The 20803-nt window shown below is 33.9% G+C and overlaps 3 long non-coding RNA genes across 3 annotated transcripts; all 3 read left to right on the top strand.

The window, feature by feature from the left end:
• Positions 1-12896: 12896 nt before the first annotated feature.
• LOC113064589 (uncharacterized) lies at positions 12897-13586 on the top strand. The gene is made up of 3 exons (XR_003278843.1): positions 12897-12976; positions 13066-13264; positions 13382-13586. It is a non-coding gene; the product is annotated as an uncharacterized LOC113064589 (long non-coding RNA).
• A 1826-nt stretch (positions 13587-15412) lies between these two features.
• On the top strand, positions 15413-16100 carry LOC113064588 (uncharacterized). The gene is made up of 3 exons (XR_003278842.1): positions 15413-15490; positions 15580-15778; positions 15896-16100. It is a non-coding gene; the product is annotated as an uncharacterized LOC113064588 (long non-coding RNA).
• Positions 16101-17925: 1825 nt separating this feature from the next.
• On the top strand, positions 17926-18613 carry LOC113064587 (uncharacterized). Its single transcript, XR_003278841.1, has 3 exons — positions 17926-18003; positions 18093-18291; positions 18409-18613. It is a non-coding gene; the product is annotated as an uncharacterized LOC113064587 (long non-coding RNA).
• Positions 18614-20803: the final 2190 nt, after the last annotated feature.

Raw genomic sequence — 20803 nt, 5'->3', positions numbered from 1 at the left:
AAGATCTCCCACAATGCATTGAGACACACTCTGCTCCTATCCAATCCTGATTACAGAGCTCAGGACAATGGCAAACTTAGCCTTTGTGTGTGTGTATATATATATATACATATATATATATATATACATATATATATATATATACATATATATATATATATATATATATATATATATATATATATATATATATATATATATGAGAAACAAATTAGAGCTGAATTAGCATTGCTTTTCTATTCTAAAATGTAAAATAAATGTTTAAATATTTATATGAACAAAGCATAAATTTGTCAATTCTGGCGTTTTTTTTTTTTTTTTTTTTGTAAAATGACAGCATTTTACAACAATCGCGACTGTGCTGATTCTGAAAATTAGTTTGGGTTTCAGGGAGAAACAAATGCACGCCGCTGTTAAGGGACGAAAAAAAGAAATAGCTAGATTTGAATAGTTGTACCTCATATCTTCTTCTTTTATAATCCTTAGAAGCCAAAATCAAAATGAAAAATAAAATGACCTTATCACAACATCACTGTGGGTGTCTTGATATTTTACTGGCACAAAATAAACGAGCACCAAATAAAAAAAAAATTTGGTGCACTAAAACATGTGCAACGGTTCAATTAAAACAAACAGATTGATCTTAATCACCCCGGGGCCACAGGCTGGTAAACGTCCAATCTGAGAAAGGAAATAAAACCTAGAGATATTGAAAAACAAATGTGACGGGGGAAAATATGGAAATATTAGACACGATGAATCCCTCTCATATGAGCCTCACAGCAACAGAAGAGATTTCACACAACATCAGCTGCATTAACCATAGATTGATCTGGAGAGATTCACAAATCTGAGTCTAATATCGCTTTATTTTACCAGGTGCATTCGCCCATCCCTCCAAGACAGATGCATACAGTGAAACCCTCACGAAAACAACTGAAGATTTAGCTTCAACAGCAGCCACAGAGAACTGAAGAAAAAGCCTGATAAACGAAGAGAAACTAGACAGAAAGCATCTTTAAATGATTGAGACGCGTCGTCCAGTGTTTGATTGACAGCTCTACTCACCTCCGCCATTTACTGTTGATCAGTGGAGAAAATAATGAAGTCCTCAAACCAGAAGAAAACCCTCGCTTGTTATATATTTGGCATTTTTCACTTTGAAAAGTAGAAAACAATATATTCTAATCACCTCCAACCTGTCAGTGATGTTTTACATAATATTTAATGTAATCTCCATAATATGTATGTCATATACTGTATAAAAAGAGAGAGTAGGAGAAACTTAATCTTTAAAAATACCAATCCAAGTACACTGAGACGTGCTGCTCCAGTAATTCCTCTGATAATTTAACATGCCCTCTTTGCACTGAAAAAAATAAATAAAATACTTTTCTTTTCAAAGTTTATTGAAGTATGTTCTGCAAGGAAATACTTCAGTTTTTCGACTTCAAAATTTAATGTATAATTAAATGTTTAATTCATGTTTTTGCATTACATTTACTAAGAGTTTCTGGGTGAAAATGTTTACTACTATAATAAAGTGTCAAAAAGTGGGTTGTTGCTAAAAAAAGTATTAAAGTAATTAATAATTATTATGAATAAATTAATTGTAAATATAGTTAATGTAAATACATAACTACTTTTTAAAATGGGAAATTTCTAAATGTAAGCATGAGCAATTCTCTTAGTAAACAACACTACTTATTAATAAATTGTTTGCCTTTATCACGAAAAAAAAAACTTTTTTGTGTGCCTTGCTCTCCATTAGTCCCTAGGGAACCTAAAAAGGAAAGTAAAAACAGACAATAAGCAAGAAACAGCCAAAAACTGAAAATAAAGAAAACAGAAAATACTATTTCTGATTTTCTTCTTAAAACAACTCATGTTTAATTCAACGTTTTACATGCCATTCATTCTAATACTTTCTGAATTTCACTAGCAATTTCTGAATCAAAACAGTTTCGAGTATATATTGCTACTATAACAAAGTGGCAAAACGTGCTTCGTTTTTGCGTCATAAAAAATACATTTATAAAAATGTTAATATTGAAATATTAATAAATATACAAGATTTAAATGATTAACTACTCTACTCTAGTAATTTAGTCTATACCTTATTTTTGCAAATTAAAAATAACTAATGAAGATAAATAATAACTTCATGAAATAAAAAAATATATAGTTAATTTAATTTCTATTCAAATTTAAAAATATTACTAATTATTATTATATATTATTTTATTATTATGAATATATTAATAATAATTATAATTAGGGCCGTGACTTTAACGCGTTAATTGAGATTAATTAATTACACAAAATATAACGCGTTAATTAAGATTAATTAGTTACAGAAAAAAAAATTCCCGCATTTTTAATAACTTATTTTTACACCGCGGAACGTTTCTCACTGGATGAGTTTCGGCGGACCGATTATACTGAAGCACCAACTAGCGTTCGCATCTCACCACAGCACATCCTTTCTCTTACTGTCTATGAGCACATCGAACCTCAAGTATCACCTCAACGCAAAACATATAGCAACTAGCGTGGACTTTACACTTTATGTTGAACTATGTATTATTTTGTTGGTTCAACTGGCAGTTTATGTTAAACTCTTTATTGTTTTGGCCAAGGTCATTGAGAGTTGGACTTAGTATGTTATGGCCTCTGAAGCTACAGAGAGATGTTTTCTAATAGTCAGTGTTTCCAATGTTCTGAATGTAATTGACAGTATTGTGTTTTACTTAAAAAACTCTTTACAGAATGTTCCAGCACCTATAAGCTTCCTGAATTTCTGAAATGTACTATTTCTAAATTGTTTCTAAATATGCTATTGCTACACTTAATGGCAAAAATTGCACTGGTCTGCTAGACTTGGTTGAATAAAAATAAGCAATATTTTGTTGCTAAAGCTTATGTATTCAGTCATTATTCAATGGTATACTATAAATCCATGTGAAAAGAAAAATACTTCTCACTGTTCTCAGGTCAAATATTTATATGCGATTAATTTCGATCAATTAATTACAAAGCCTCTAATTAATTAGATTAATTTTTTTAATCGAGTCCCGGCCCTAATTATAATTCTTTTAAAATATAAAAAGCACCACACTAACCCAAGTATAAGTAATTCCATTCGCAAACAGCACTAATCATTTATAGCTTGCTTGCTTTTATCACAGGAATGGCTTTTCCGTGTGCCTTGCTCTCCATTAGTCCCTTGGGAACCCCCCAAAAAAAGACAATAGACAAGAAATGGCAAAAATAAATAAATAAACACCACCACCTACAGTATTACACAGCAAAAACAAAGGGAAATGGCGGAGTGAGGAATGTATCCAGGGGTCTCGGGCATGAAAGTGCAGCGGAAATAAGGGCTTTTTCGGTCGCGCTCCCCAGAGATGCATGCTGTGCTGTTTGGACTTTCATTGGAAAACTGCTGCCTGCTCTTTAATGAAAACTATATTTCACACAATGGGCGATGAAAGGCGCTCTTACTTTCCTCTCTCAGCCTGACAGCTCCCAATTCCTTCGCTGTTTGATTAGACGCAGCGAGAGGCTGAGCTAGATGCATGATAACCTCACACTTAACTTCATTCGTTCACCATGTTACCCGTCATTCACAGCCTTGGCAATACTAAAACAATTAATAACAGCTTTCTGTTGTGTATCACCACGTTCACTTTAATCAGCTGGCACCAGACCAATGGGCAGGAGGAACAAAACAGAAAACAGCGATGACCATTAAAGACCAGCTTCTGCTGGATTCCAACCAAGAGCTGCTAAAGCAAATGTCAACAGGTTGAAAAACAGGTTTGAATTGACACTGAATCCTTGGAAACACTTTTACAGGTATGATGCCTCACAGTGGATAACGTCAATGATTTTGGACAAGATGTGTAGTTTTTGTGTAGTTTTTGAGTATTGCAAAACTTAATTTCGCTAATATTGGTTTTGTCTCAGAGTTGGTCTTGAAATACAGATGCTTTTAATCTACACTTTCAATTTCATGTGTTGTAGAGTGCAATAAAAATCTGAAAACTTAAAATAATGATAATAATAATATTAAATATTGTTAACTAAATATAAATTGGTATATATTGAACTGTATATATATTTTATAAACTATAACAAATGAAACCATGTTATTGAAAATGTAAAGTAAATAAATAAAATATCAATTCTATAATAAATTAAACTATGCTAATACAAAGTAAATATATATTACATATTAATACATAAAAATGAAACCATGTTAATAGGCAAATATAAATATAATATATAAATGTATACATACATTTAATTATAATAAAGTAATGCTAATAAACATTACAAAGTCAAAAATAAAACAATTTATAATAAACCATACTGATAAAATAAATAGATGTACATATATAATGTACATAAATTAAAAAAAGAAAAGTATAGAAATTGTAAGCAATATAGAAACTTAGTTATAAAAGGTATTTTTTTAATTGAAACCATGTTATAAAGAAATATATATATATATATATATATATATATATATACACACGTTTATACTAAATTTCATTTTAAGTTTACAATTTAAAAAATAAAAAAATGCATTGCTAACCAAGATAACAGAAATGTAATTTAAAAATATATACAATAATTACATATAATATCTAATTTTATAAAAAATGTAAACACACACACACATATGTATATATATATATATATATATGTATATATATATATATATATATATATATATATATATATATATATAATAAAACGTTAAATTAATAATAATTAATAATAAAATAAAAAGAATAAATGTTGTCATAATTTGTATGTGATTTCTAATCTCTTTGCAAAAAACACGATTCTGTGTTCTCTGCACAGATGGGAAACTCCCGCCTGGTGCTGAGGTTAATTCACGAAAAAAATTATAATAACTCATTATCCTTAAGTAACGAGTATGGAAAATCATTTAATTAAAGTGAAAGGTTCACGGTTTCTGCTGTAATATCCGAGCCCTTAAAGAGCTGTGGGAATGGGATCTTGACGATTTATTAAATTAATTTGGAAAGTGGCCAGAGAGAAACACTTTAATAAGAATCAACAAAGTATAGAATACTACTATATAACAAAACTGTTAATAATAATAAAAAGCACAAAAATTTATATGTGAATTAAATACAGCATAATAATAAATTAAATGATGAAATTAAATGGCAAAAAATAACATATTTCAATTTAATATAGTGTAATAATTCACAGAATTATGCTTAAAAAGTAAAATTATTTATAATATAAATGAAACTGTTAAATATCAGATTCAGGATAAAGCTACTAGATAAGTCATCAAATTAAATTAATTTTACTTATGGTTACTATAGTTTTATTACAGTTCATCTCAATCCAGTTAAACAATGATGAGGTTACCATGTAATAATTATGTTAAGTTTTCAAAAAAGACCATTTTTTGGTGTTACTCCAAATATCAAAATTAAACTATGTAATACAGCTTAACCTTGATTTAATATGGCATTTCTTCAAATATCACAGTTAAACTGTTGTTACATGCAAAAACTAACCGTAAACAACGTAAATGAAATAACCCCATAGCATACAGGAATCACCTCATATAGCAGATCTATACAGGTGGAGCTGGGGAGGGTGGAGGGTTTCTGAAGTGCGCTGTGGACTGCCACAGCAAATAAAAGCCAGATATTTAAATACTGAGCAGTGAGCTCATTGGCTACTAATACAGGAGAAATCCAATCAGCTGTGCCATGTGATAGTGATGTCATTAGGTCAGTTGGAGTTAGACCTATTGTACTGTGCCATCTAGAGTTTCATGCCAGAACTCTGTATTCGAACTATGGTTAGTTTAATAATAACTACTTTGCTTGTGTTTACTGTTTTACTCTAAATACCAATAGTAAACTATAGTTACCATGCAAAGGCAATGATAAATGTCATCAGAATACAATTTGCATTGGTTTACTGTGGTATTAGTTCAAATATCAAATCTTTAGCATAACAGGGAAAACCTAACAGTAAACTTTAAAAATAAATACTATTTAACTGGGTTGACTATAATTTTACCCCAAATACCACAGTGGTTACGACACAAGAAACATGGTACATTTTCACAGAAGGTGAATTTACCTTTGTTTGCTATGGTTTTACCCCAAATACCAGTTAAACCGTGTTTATCATGCAAGAACTATAGTCAATTTCTAAAACACTACAGCTACCATGCCAAAATGTTCTAAAGATGTGGCTTCTAATGAAGATGCTGATATAATTGAGTTGATCAGCAGGTGGTTTGGTACAAAAGCAGCAAATAAAATCGATTCCTGCATCTAAGACACATGTTTGAGAGGAGACTTTCAATCATTTCCAGACGTGTCTCAACATGCCCATGAAGTGTATTGGAGTCTGAACTCATATACAGTCTTTCCTCTGACGAACACGTGCAAGCAACACCCATCTGAACACATCAACACCAGCAGGGCTGGGTTTCTATGGCAACTGTTAGAGCATCTCTTACAAGATGGTCAAGAGACCCAAACTCAACATGAGAGAGAGAGAGAGAGAGAGAGAGGGTAAGACAGTGTAACAAGTTGCCTTACACAAGTGTCCATGAGCATACTTCAGAATCTCAGCAGAAGTACTTTGATTTTGGATGCTGCTCGGCTCACATACTAATTAATGATTAATGTTTGAAAGTGAAGTGTAAAATAAATTATATAAATATTTTATTTGACTAAGTAATTACAGTAATATTTCAGTCTTTATATATTAATAATTGAATTAAAAAATAAGCAAAATAATAATGTTATTATTTAAATGTTGTTATTTGTTCAAATTTACATGGTTTCCAAAAACATTGTGAATGGAAACCTACTGTAGACAACCATCACATCTAAGATATAATGTGTACCAATAACCTGTTTTGTTTTGTTGTTTTTGTGTAAACAGATGCAGCACTGCTAATCTTACCATCTTTATTCACAGAAAACATCAAGTTTCTCTTTTGTCTGGACAATGTAAGTTTTGATATGTCATGTCTTTGTGTTCGCTAACTGACTCAATGATTCGCGGACCCGCTTTGAACTCCCGAAATGACTCAAATGATTCGCGAACCCACTACGAACACCCGAACGTATTCAAATGATTCGCGATCCCCAAACTGACTCAAATGATTCGCGAATCCGCTGAGAACTCCCGAAATGACTCAATTGATTCGCGAACCCACTACGAACTCTCGAACGGATTCAAATGATTCGCGATCCCCGAACTGACTCAAATGATTCGCGAACCTGCTTTGAACTCCCGAAATGATTCAAATGATTCGCAAACCCGCTTTGAACTCCCGAACTGATTCAAATGATTCGCGAACATGCTACGAACCCCGGAACTGATTCAAATGATAATGTTATTATTTGTTCAAATTTAAAGGGTTTCCAAAAACACTGTGAATGTAAACCGAGACAACCGTCCCGCTCGCTCCGTACTCCCGAACTGACTCAAACGTTTCTGGAAAAATGAGCGCCTGTCACTTCCATTATGAGCGCCCATTCGGTGCGCCTACATTTGAAATAACGAACTTGAGAGCGCAAAAGACGTGATATGTGAACAGCCCCTTACTTATAGCCTTGTTTGCTGCTCTTTAATTTAATTCTTTGTAATTTATGTGAAATTATGTACCACAACTTAACAGTTTTGCTTTATGGATTATATTTTTTATCTGTTGAACACCAGACATAAACAAAAATAAGTTTCAAACTTATTATTTTCATTAATTTTAAAAAAGTAAACAATTTGTTTGCATTTGCGCTAGCATATTCACGCAGCGCTGTCTCGCGAGTGCAGTGCACGTTTTTGAATTCCAACGGTCGAGAAGAGATTGATCCCCGTCTACTGATTTAAATTGATGGTCTGACAGAAATATTGTTGTGGTAAGTCAGAGAAATACATTCTTTTTAAAGTAATTTACTTTTTATAAGCTTTAAACCCATTAGTAATTAAGTTGTCAATGTTTCTGCAGCGGATTTACACTAAAACACGAAAGAGCCTGAACCTGCGACAGTGTCACAAGTTGCCTTACATCCATAAGTTTTGTTGTGCTAGTTGCAAACTGTTAAATTAAGAGTTTTCGGATCCTAAGCTTAGAAAAAAAGATGCAAGACTTCAAACTTTCCAGTACTCCGGTGTACTGATAATCCGGGTTCCACCCAGTCCCAGGAGGTTTGTCTGTTTTATCCTTCTTCACTAAAATGTCTTAAAATTGCTTGGTTATTGACCAGTAATGCTAGGAGATTGTATATATACAATAGGAGTTTTGTTATTTACTACTTTTTTCAGATTATATTAAACCTGGAAAATATTGGAGAAGATCAATTAAGTTTTCAGGAGCACATTACTGTGATAAATGCTGAACTATGTAAAAGACAACCTGACTACACCAACATATCAAAAATCGAATGAGATGCGCTCTTTTTAAAAGAGTTGATTTAATGACAAAATCAACATGAGAGTTCATGGACATGTTCCCATTTCTTCGGGTTCCACAAATTGTGAGTATTTGTTTTTAGTGTTGTTTCCTTTCAGTTTAGTATTTCCACAGAATTTTAAATTTTTTATTGTTTGAATAAAAAGTTAAAATTGTTTTAATTAATTTTTCTTTCTTTTTTTGGTAGCTGCTGCATGAAGTGAAGATGCGGTTTGGGAAGGACCTTCATCTTAATCTAGATACTGCTCTTCAAGTTAAATTAAATTAAATTAAATTTATCCATTTAGCAGACGCGACTTACAGTGCATTCAGGCTATCAATTTTTTACCTATCAAGTGTTCCTGGGGAATCGAACCCCCAACCCCACAATGCTCTACCAATTGAGCTACAGGAACACTACTGTCTACTTTAGCAAATCGACACAAACGCAAAAAGTGTTCTTTTTTTCCTTAACACAACCATTAGTTGCTTGGTTTGTTGAATGGTTACTCTAATAAATCTATTTATACCATGGTTTGTCTGAATATTTCATTCTGATTGGCTAAAAGGGGTGCATTAAAATAATTTGATTCACAGGTAGATTCAGTCAGTGTAATTACAATTAAAGTTAAATGTGCTGCTGCAATGACATACATGCAAACAAAACACTTGCACACGAGATCGGAGATTAAAATAATGTGAACTGTGACATTTTGCATTTATTTCTTTAAATAAATTTTTTACAACCTCAGTCGCATTGCTACACTGCCACTCATAAATCCTCTCCTGTGTTCTCATGGAGTAGTAAAGTGTCCATTGTAAGCATACTTCAGAATCTCAGCAGAAGTACTTTGATTTTGGATGCTGCTTGGCTCACATACTAATTAATGATTAATGTTTGAAAGTGAAGTGTAAAATAAATTATATAAATATTTTATTTGACTAAGTAATTACAGTAATATTTCAGTCTTTATATATTAATAATTTAATAAAAAAATAAGCAAAATAATAATGTTATTATTTAGATGTTGTTATTTGTTCAAATTTACATGGTTTCCAAAAACACTGTGAATGGAAACCTAGACAACCATCACATCTAAGATATAATGTGTACCAATAACCTGTTTTGTTTTGTTGTTTTTGTGTAAACAGATGCAGCACTGCTAATCTTACCATCTTTATTCACAGAAAACATCAAGTTTCTCTTCTGTCTGGACAATGTAAGTTTTGATATGTCATCTCTTTGTGTTCGCTAACTGACTCAATGATTCGCGGACCCGCTTTGAACTCCCGAAATGACTCAAATGATTCGCGAACCCACTACGAACTCCCGAACGTATTCAAATGATTCGCGATCCCCAAACTGACTCAAATGATTCGCGAATCCGCTGTAAACTCCCGAAATGACTCAAATGATTCGCGAACCCACTACGAACTCCCGAACGTATTCAAATGATTAGCGATCCCCATACTGACTCAAATGATTCGCGAAACCCGCTGTAAACTCCCGAAATGACTCAAATGATTTGCGAACCCACTACGAACTCCCGAACGTATTCAAATGATTAGCGATCCCCAAACTGACTCAAATGATTCGCGAATCCGCTGTGATCTCCCGAAATGACTCAAATGATTCGCGATACCCGAACTGACTCAAGTGATTCGCGAAACCCGCTCCGAACTGCCGAACTGATTCAAATGAGTCGCGAATCCGCTTTGAACTCCCGAACTGATTCAAATGAACAACTTAACAGTTTTGCTTTATGGATTATATTTTTTATCTGTTGAACACCAGACATAAACAAAAAGAAGTTTTAAACTCATTATTTTCATTAATTTTAAAAAAGTAAACAATTTGTTTGCATTTGCACTAGCATATTCACGCAGCGCTGTCTCGCGAGTGCAGTGCACGTTTTTGAATTCCAACGGTCAAGAAGAGATTGATCCCCGTCTGCTGATTTAAATTGATGGTCTGACAGAAATATTGTTGTGGTAAGTCAGAGAAATACATTCTTTTTGAAGTAATTTACTTTTTATAAGCCTTAAACCCATTAGTAATTAAGTTGTCAATGTTTCTACAGCGGATTTACACTAAAACACGAAAGAGCCTGAACCGCGACAGTGTCACAAGTTGCCTTACATCCATAAGTTTTGTTGTGCTTGTTGCAAACTGTTAAATTAAGAGTTTTCCGATCCTAAGCTTAGAAAAAAAGATGCAAGACTTCAAACTTTCCAGTACTCCGGTGTACTGATAATCCGGGTTCCACCCAGTCCCAGGAGTTTTGTCTGTTTTATCCTTCTTCACTAAAATGTCTTAAAATTGCTTGGTTATTGACCAGTAATGCTAGGAGATTGTATATATACAATAGGAATTGTGTTATTTACTACTTTTTCAGATTATATTAAACCTGGAAAATATTGGAGAAGATCAATTAAGTTTTCAGGAGCACATTACTGTGATAAATGCTGAACTATGTAAAAGACAACCTGACTACACCAACATATCAAAAATCGAATGAGATGCGCTCTTTTTAAAAGGGTTGATTTAATGACAAAATCAACATGAGAGTTCATGGACATGTTCCCATTTCTTCGGGTTCCACAAATTGTGAGTATTTGTTTTTAGTGTTGTTTCCTTTGATTTAGTATTTCCACTGCATTTAAAAAAAATTTTTGTTTGAATAAAAAGTTAAAATTGTTTTAATGAATTTTTCTTTCTTTTTTTGGTAGCTGCTGCATGAAGTGAAGATGCGGTTTGGGAAGGACCTTCATCTTAATCTAGAGACTGCTTTTCAAGTTAAATTAAATGTATGCATTTAGCAGACGCGACTTACATTTAGGCTATCAATTTTTACCTATCAAGTGTTCCTGGGGAATCAAACCCCCAACCCCACAATGCTCTACCAATTGAGCTACAGGAACACTACTGTCTACTTTAGCAAATCGACACAAAAGCAAAAAGTGTTCTATTTTTCCTTAACACAACCATTAGTTGCTTGGTTTGTTGAATGGTTACTCTAATAAATCTATTTATACCATGGTTTGTCTGAATATTTGATTCTGATTGGCTAAAATGGGTGCATTAAAATAATTTGATTCACAGGTAGATTCAGTCAGTGTAATTACAATTAAAGTTAAATGTGCTGCTGCAATGACATACATGCAAACGAAACACTTGCACACGAGATCGGAGATTAAAATAATGTGAACTGTGACATTTTGCATTTATTTCTTTAAATAATTTTTTACAACCTCAGTCGCATTGCTACACTGCCACTCATAAATCCTCTCCTGTGTTCTCATGGAGTAGTAAAGTGTCCATTGTAAGCATACTTCAGAATCTCAGCAGAAGTACTTTGATTTTGGATGCTGCTTGGCTCACATACTAATTAATGATTAATGTTTGAAAGTGAAGTGTAAAATAAATTATATAAATATTTTATTTGACTAAGTAATTACAGTAATATTTCAGTCTTTATATATTAATAATTTAATAAAAAAATAAGCAAAATAATAATGTTATTATTTAGATGTTGTTATTTGTTCAAATTTACATGGTTTCCAAAAACACTGTGAATAAGAAAACCTACTGTAGACAACCATCACATCTAAGATATAATGTGTACCAATAACCTGTTTTGTTTTGTTGTTTTTGTGTAAACAGATGCAGCACTGCTAATCTTACCATCTTTATTCACAGAAAACATCAAGTTTCTCTTCTGTCTGGACAATGTAAGTTTTGATATGTCATCTCTTTGTGTTCGCTAACTGACTCAATGATTCACGGACCCGCTTTGAACTCCCGAAATGACTCAAATGATTCGCGAACCCACTACGAACTCCCGAACGTATTCAAATGATTCGCGATCCCCAAACTGACTCAAATGATTCGCGAATCCGCTGTAAACTCCCGAAATGACTCAAATGATTCGCGAACCCACTACGAACTCCCGAACGTATTCAAATGATTAGCGATCCCCATACTGACTCAAATGATTCGCGAAACCCGCTGTAAACTCCCGAAATGACTCAAATGATTCGCGAACCCACTACGAACTCCCGAACGTATTCAAATGATTAGCGATCCCCAAACTGACTCAAATGATTCGCGAATCCGCTGTGATCTCCCGAAATGACTCAAATGATTCGCGATCCCCGAACTGACTCAAGTGATTCGCGAAACCCGCTCCGAACTGCCGAACTGATTCAAATGAGTCGCGAATCCGCTTTGAACTCCCGAACTGATTCAAATGAACAACTTAACAGTTTTGCTTTATGGATTATATTTTTTATCTGTTGAACACCAGACATAAACAAAAAGAAGTTTTAAACTCATTATTTTCATTAATTTTAAAAAAGTAAACAATTTGTCTGCATTTGCACTAGCATATTCACGCAGCGCTGTCTCGCGAGTGCAGTGCACGTTTTGAATTCCAACGGTCGAGAAGAGATTGATCCCCGTCTGCTGATTTAAATTGATGGTCTGACAGAAATATTGTTGTGGTAAGTCAGAGAAATACATTCTTTTTGAAGTAATTTACTTTTTATAAGCCTTAAACCCATTAGTAATTAAGTTGTCAATGTTTCTACAGCGGATTTACACTAAAACACGAAAGAGCCTGAACCGCGACAGTGTCACAAGTTGCCTTACATCCATAAGTTTTGTTGTGCTTGTTGCAAACTGTTAAATTAAGAGTTTTCCGATCCTAAGCTTAGAAAAAAAGATGCAAGACTTCAAACTTTCCAGTACTCCGGTGTACTTATAATCCGGGTTCCACCCAGTCCCAGGAGGTTTTGTCTGTTTTATCCTTCTTCACTAAAATGTCTTAAAATTGCTTGGTTATTGACCAGTAATGCTAGGAGATTGTATATATACAATAGGAATTGTGTTATTTACTACTTTTTCAGATTATATTAAACCTGGAAAATATTGGAGAAGATCAATTAAGTTTTCAGGAGCACATTACTGTGATAAATGCTGAACTATGTAAAAGACAACCTGACTACACCAACATATCAAAAATCGAATGAGATGCGCTCTTTTTAAAAGGGTTGATTTAATGACAAAATCAACATGAGAGTTCATGGACATGTTCCCATTTCTTCGGGTTCCACAAATTGTGAGTATTTGTTTTTAGTGTTGTTTCCTTTGATTTTAGTATTTCCACTGCATTTAAAAAAAAATTTTTGTTTGAATAAAAAGTTAAAATTGTTTTAATGAATTTTTCTTTCTTTTTTTGGTAGCTGCTGCATGAAGTGAAGATGCGGTTTGGGAAGGACCTTCATCTTAATCTAGAGACTGCTTTTCAAGTTAAATTAAATGTATGCATTTAGCAGACGCGACTTACATTTAGGCTATCAATTTTTTACCTATCAAGTGTTCCTGGGGAATCGAACCCCCAACCCCACAATGCTCTACCAATTGAGCTACAGGAACACTACTGTCTACTTTAGCAAATCGACACAAAAGCAAAAAGTGTTCTATTTTTCCTTAACACAACCATTAGTTGCTTGGTTTGTTGAATGGTTACTCTAATAAATCTATTTATACCATGGTTTGTCTGAATATTTGATTCTGATTGGCTAAAATGGGTGCATTAAAATAATTTGATTCACAGGTAGATTCAGTCAGTGTAATTACAATTAAAGTTAAATGTGCTGCTGCAATGACATACATGCAAACGAAACACTTGCACACGAGATCGGAGATTAAAATAATGTGAACTGTGACATTTTGCATTTATTTCTTTAAATAAATTTTTTACAACCTCAGTCGCATTGCTACACTGCCACTCATAAATCCTCTCCTGTGTTCTCATGGAGTAGTAAAGTGTCCATTGTAAGCATACTTCAGAAGCTCAGCAGAAGTACTTTGATTTTGGATGCTGCTTGGCTCACATACTAATTAATGATTAATGTTTGAAAGTGAAGTGTAAAATAAATTATATAAATATTTTATTTGACTAAGTAATTACAGTAATATTTCAGTCTTTATATATTAATAATTTAATAAAAAAATAAGCAAAATAATAATGTTATTATTTAGATGTTGTTATTTGTTCAAATTTACATGGTTTCCAAAAACACTGAATAAGAAAACCTACTGTAGACAACCATCACATCTAAGATATAATGTGTACCAATAACCTGTTTTGTTTTGTTGTTTTTGTGTAAACAGATGCAGCACTGCTAATCTTACCATCTTTATTCACAGAAAACATCAAGTTTCTCTTCTGTCTGGACAATGTAAGTTTTGATATGTCATCTCTTTGTGTTCGCTAACTGACTCAATGATTCACGGACCCGCTTTGAACTCCCGAAATGACTCAAATGATTCGCGAACCCACTACGAACTCCCGAACGTATTCAAATGATTCGCGATCCCCAAACTGACTCAAATGATTCGCGAATCCGCTGTAAACTCCCGAAATGACTCAAATGATTCGCGAACCCACTACGAACTCCCGAACGTATTCAAATGATTAGCGATCCCCATACTGACTCAAATGATTCGCGAAACCCGCTGTAAACTCCCGAAATGACTCAAATGATTCGCGAACCCACTACGAACTCCCGAACGTATTCAAATGATTAGCGATCCCCAAACTGACTCAAATGATTCGCGAATCCGCTGTGATCTCCCGAAATGACTCAAATGATTCGCGATCCCCGAACTGACTCAAGTGATTCGCGAAACCCGCTCCGAACTGCCGAACTGATTCAAATGAGTCGCGAATCCGCTTTGAACTCCCGAACTGATTCAAATGAACAACTTAACAGTTTTGCTTTATGGATTATATTTTTTATCTGTTGAACACCAGACATAAACAAAAAGAAGTTTTAAACTCATTATTTTCATTAATTTTAAAAAAGTAAACAATTTGTCTGCATTTGCACTAGCATATTCACGCAGCGCTGTCTCGCGAGTGCAGTGCACATTTTGAATTCCAACGGTCGAGAAGAGATTGATCCCCGTCTGCTGATTTAAATTGATGGTCTGACAGAAATATTGTTGTGGTAAGTCAGAGAAATACATTCTTTTTGAAGTAATTTACTTTTTATAAGCCTTAAACCCATTAGTAATTAAGTTGTCAATGTTTCTACAGCGGATTTACACTAAAACACGAAAGAGCCTGAACCGCGACAGTGTCACAAGTTGCCTTACATCCATAAGTTTTGTTGTGCTTGTTGCAAACTGTTAAATTAAGAGTTTTCCGATCCTAAGCTTAGAAAAAAAGATGCAAGACTTCAAACTTTCCAGTACTCCGGTGTACTTATAATCCGGGTTCCACCCAGTCCCAGGAGGTTTTGTCTGTTTTATCCTTCTTCACTAAAATGTCTTAAAATTGCTTGGTTATTGACCAGTAATGCTAGGAGATTGTATATATACAATAGGAATTGTGTTATTTACTACTTTTTCAGATTATATTAAACCTGGAAAATATTGGAGAAGATCAATTAAGTTTTCAGGAGCACATTACTGTGATAAATGCTGAACTATGTAAAAGACAACCTGACTACACCAACATATCAAAAATCGAATGAGATGCGCTCTTTTTAAAAGGGTTGATTTAATGACAAAATCAACATGAGAGTTCATGGACATGTTCCCATTTCTTCGGGTTCCACAAATTGTGAGTATTTGTTTTTAGTGTTGTTTCCTTTGATTTTAGTATTTCCACTGCATTTAAAAAAAAATTTTGTTTGAATAAAAAGTTAAAATTGTTTTAATGAATTTTTCTTTCTTTTTTTGGTAGCTGCTGCATGAAGTGAAGATGCGGTTTGGGAAGGACCTTCATCTTAATCTAGAGACTGCTTTTCAAGTTAAATTAAATGTATGCATTTAGCAGACGCGACTTACATTTAGGCTATCAATTTTTTACCTATCAAGTGTTCCTGGGGAATCGAACCCCCAACCCCACAATGCTCTACCAATTGAGCTACAGGAACACTACTGTCTACTTTAGCAAATCGACACAAAAGCAAAAAGTGTTCTATTTTTCCTTAACACAACCATTAGTTGCTTGGTTTGTTGAATGGTTACTCTAATAAATCTATTTATACCATGGTTTGTCTGAATATTTGATTCTGATTGGCTAAAATGGGTGCATTAAAATAATTTGATTCACAGGTAGATTCAGTCAGTGTGATTACAATTAAAGTTAAATGTGCTGCTGCAATGACATACATGCAAACGAAACACTTGCACACGAGATCGGAGATTAAAATAATGTGAACTGTGACATTTTGCATTTATTTCTTTAAATAAATTTTTTACAACCTCAGTCGCATTGCTACACTGCCACTCATAAATCCTCTCCTGTGTTCTCATGGAGTAGTAAAGTGTCCATTGTAAGCATACTTCAGAATCTCAGCAGAAGTACTTTGATTTTGGATGCTGCTTGGCTCACATACTAATTAATGATTAATGTTTGAAAGTGAAGTGTAAAATAAATTATATAAATATTTTATTTGACTAAGTAATTACAGTAATATTTCAGTCTTTATATATTAATAATTTAATAAAAAAATAAGCAAAATAATAATGTTATTATTTAGATGTTGTTATTTGTTCAAATTTACATGGTTTCCAAAAACACTGAATAAGAAAACCTACTGTAGACAACCATCACATCTAAGATATAATGTGTACCAATAACCTGTTTTGTTTTGTTGTTTTTGTGTAAACAGATGCAGCACTGCTAATCTTACCATCTTTATTCACAGAAAACATCAAGTTTCTCTTCTGTCTGGACAATGTAAGTTTTGATATGTCATCTCTTTGTGTTCGCTAACTGACTCAATGATTCACGGACCCGCTTTGAACTCCCGAAATGACTCAAATGATTCGCGAACCCACTACGAACTCCCGAACGTATTCAAATGATTCGCGATCCCCAAACTGACTCAAATGATTCGCGAATCCGCTGTAAACTCCCGAAATGACTCAAATGATTCGCGAACCCACTACGAACTCCCGAACGTATTCAAATGATTAGCGATCCCCATACTGACTCAAATGATTCGCGAAACCCGCTGTAAACTCCCGAAATGACTCAAATGATTCGCGAACCCACTACGAACTCCCGAACGTATTCAAATGATTAGCGATCCCCAAACTGACTCAAATGATTCGCGAATCCGCTGTGATCTCCCGAAATGACTCAAATGATTCGCGATCCCCGAACTGACTCAAGTGATTCGCGAAACCCGCTCCGAACTGCCGAACTGATTCAAATGAGTCGCGAATCCGCTTTGAACTCCCGAACTGATTCAAATGAACAACTTAACAGTTTTGCTTTATGGATTATATTTTTTATCTGTTGAACACCAGACATAAACAAAAAGAAGTTTTAAACTCGTTATTTTCATTAATTTTAAAAAAGTAAACAATTTGTCTGCATTTGCACTAGCATATTCACGCAGCGCTGTCTCGCGAGTGCAGTGCACATTTTGAATTCCAACGGTCGAGAAGAGATTGATCCCCGTCTGCTGATTTAAATTGATGGTCTGACAGAAATATTGTTGTGGTAAGTCAGAGAAATACATTCTTTTTGAAGTAATTTACTTTTTATAAGCCTTAAACCCATTAGTAATTAAGTTGTCAATGTTTCTACAGCGGATTTACACTAAAACACGAAAGAGCCTGAACCGCGACAGTGTCACAAGTTGCCTTACATCCATAAGTTTTGTTGTGCTTGTTGCAAACTGTTAAATTAAGAGTTTTCCGATCCTAAGCTTAGAAAAAAAGATGCAAGACTTCAAACTTTCCAGTACTCCGGTGTACTTATAATCCGGGTTCCACCCAGTCCCAGGAGGTTTTGTCTGTTTTATCCTTCTTCACTAAAATGTCTTAAAATTGCTTGGTTATTGACCAGTAATGCTAGGAGATTGTATATATACAATAGGAATTGTGTTATTTACTACTTTTTCAGATTATATTAAACCTGGAAAATATTGGAGAAGATCAATTAAGTTTTCAGGAGCACATTACTGTGATAAATGCTGAACTATGTAAAAGACAACCTGACTACACCAACATATCAAAAATCGAATGAGATGCGCTCTTTTTAAAAGGGTTGATTTAATGACAAAATCAACATGAGAGTTCATGGACATGTTCCCATTTCTTCGGGTTCCACAAATTGTGAGTATTTGTTTTTAGTGTTGTTTCCTTTGATTTTAGTATTTCCACTGCATTTAAAAAAAATTTTTTATTTGAATAAAAAGTTAAAATTGTTTTAATGAAATTTTTCTTTCTTTTTTTGGTAGCTGCTGCATGAAGTGAAGATGCGGTTTGGGAAGGACCTTCATCTTAATCTAGAGACTGCTTTTCAAGTTAAATTAAATGTATGCATTTAGCAGACGCGACTTACATTTAGGCTATCAATTTTTTACCTATCAAGTGTTCCTGGGGAATCGAACCCCCAACCCCACAATGCTCTACCAATTGAGCTACAGGAACACTACTGTCTACTTTAGCAAATCGACACAAAAGCAAAAAGTGTTCTATTTTTCCTTAACACAACCATTAGTTGCTTGGTTTGTTGAATGGTTACTCTAATAAATCTATTTATACCATGGTTTGTCTGAATATTTGATTCTGATTGGCTAAAATGGGTGCATTAAAATAATTTGATTCACAGGTAGATTCAGTCAGTGTGATTACAATTAAAGTTAAATGTGCTGCTGCAATGACATACGTGCAAACAAAACACTTGCACACGAGATCGGAGATTAAAATAATGTGAACTGTGACATTTTGCATTTATTTTTTTAAATAAATTTTTTACAACCTCAGTCGCATTGCTTCACTGCCACTCATAAATCCCCTCCTGTGTTCTCATGGAGTAGTAAAGTGTCTATGAGCATACTTCAGAATCTCAGCAGAAGTACTTTGATTTTGGATGCTGCTTGGCTCACATACTAATTCATGATTAATGTTTGAAAGTGAAGTGTAAAATAAATTATATAAATATTTTATTTGACTAAGTAATTACAGTAATATTTCAGTCTTTATATATTAATAATTGAATTAAAAAATAAGCAAAACAATAATGTTATTATTTAGATGTTGTTATTTGTTCAAATTTACATGGTTTCCAAAAACATTGTGAATGGAAACCTACTGTAGACAACCATCACATCTAAGATATAATGTGTACCAATAACCGGTTTTGTCGTTTTTGTGTAAACATATGCAGCACTGCTAATCTTACCATCTTTATTCACAGAAAACATCAAGTTTCTCTTTTGTCTGGACAATGTAAGTTTTGATATGTCATGTCTTTGTGTTCGCTAACTGACTCAATGATTCGCGGACCCGCTTTGAACTCCCGAAATGACTCAAATGATTCGCGAACCCACTACGAACTCCCGAACGTATTCAAATGATTCGCAATCCCCAAACTGACTCAAACGATTCGCGGACCCGCTTTGAACTCCCGAAATGACTCAAATGATTCGCGAAACCCACTTCGAACTGCCGAACTGATTCAAATGAGTCGCGAACCCGCTTTGAACTCCCGAACTGATTCAAATGATTCGCGAACGCGCTACGAACCCCGGAACGTAGTCAAATGATAATGTTATTATTTAGATGTTGTTATTTGTTCAAATTTAAAGGGTTTCCAAAAACACTGTGAATGTAAACCGAGACAACCGTCCCGCTCGCTCCGTACTCCCGAACTGACTCAAACGTTTCTGGAAAAATGAGCGCCCGTCGATTCCGTTATGAGCGCCCATACGGTGCGCCTACATTTGAAATAACAAACTTGAGAGCGCAAAAGACGTAATATGTGAACAGCCCCATACCTATAGCCTTGTTTGCTGCTCTTTAATTTAATTATTTCTCATTTATGTGAAATTATGTACCACAACTTAACAGTTTTGCTTTATGGATTATATTTTTTTATCTGTTTAACACCAAACATAAACAAAAAGAAGTTTTAAACTCATTATTTTCATGAATTTTAAAAAAGTAAACAATTTGTTTGCATTTGTGCAAGCATATTCACGCAGCGCTGTCTCGCGAGTGCAGTGCACGTTTTTGAATTCCAACGGTCGAGAAGAGATTGATCCCCGTCTACTGATTTAAATTGATGGTCTGACAGAAATATTGTTGTGGTAAGTCAGAGAAATACATTCTTTTTAAAGTAATTTACTTTTTATAAGCTTTAAACCCATTAGTAATTAAGTTGTCAATGTTTCTACAGCGGATTTACACTAAAACATGAAAGAGCCTGAACCGCGACAGTGTCACAAGTTGCCTTACATCCATACGTTTTGTTGTGCTTGTTGCAAACTGTTAAATTAAGAGTTTTCCGATCC

Source organism: Carassius auratus, chromosome 47 (genome assembly GCF_003368295.1).
Source record: "Carassius auratus strain Wakin chromosome 47, ASM336829v1, whole genome shotgun sequence".
In the NCBI taxonomy this organism is placed as follows: Eukaryota; Metazoa; Chordata; class Actinopteri; order Cypriniformes; family Cyprinidae; genus Carassius; species Carassius auratus.
This window is presented reverse-complemented; position numbering and strand designations above follow the sequence as displayed.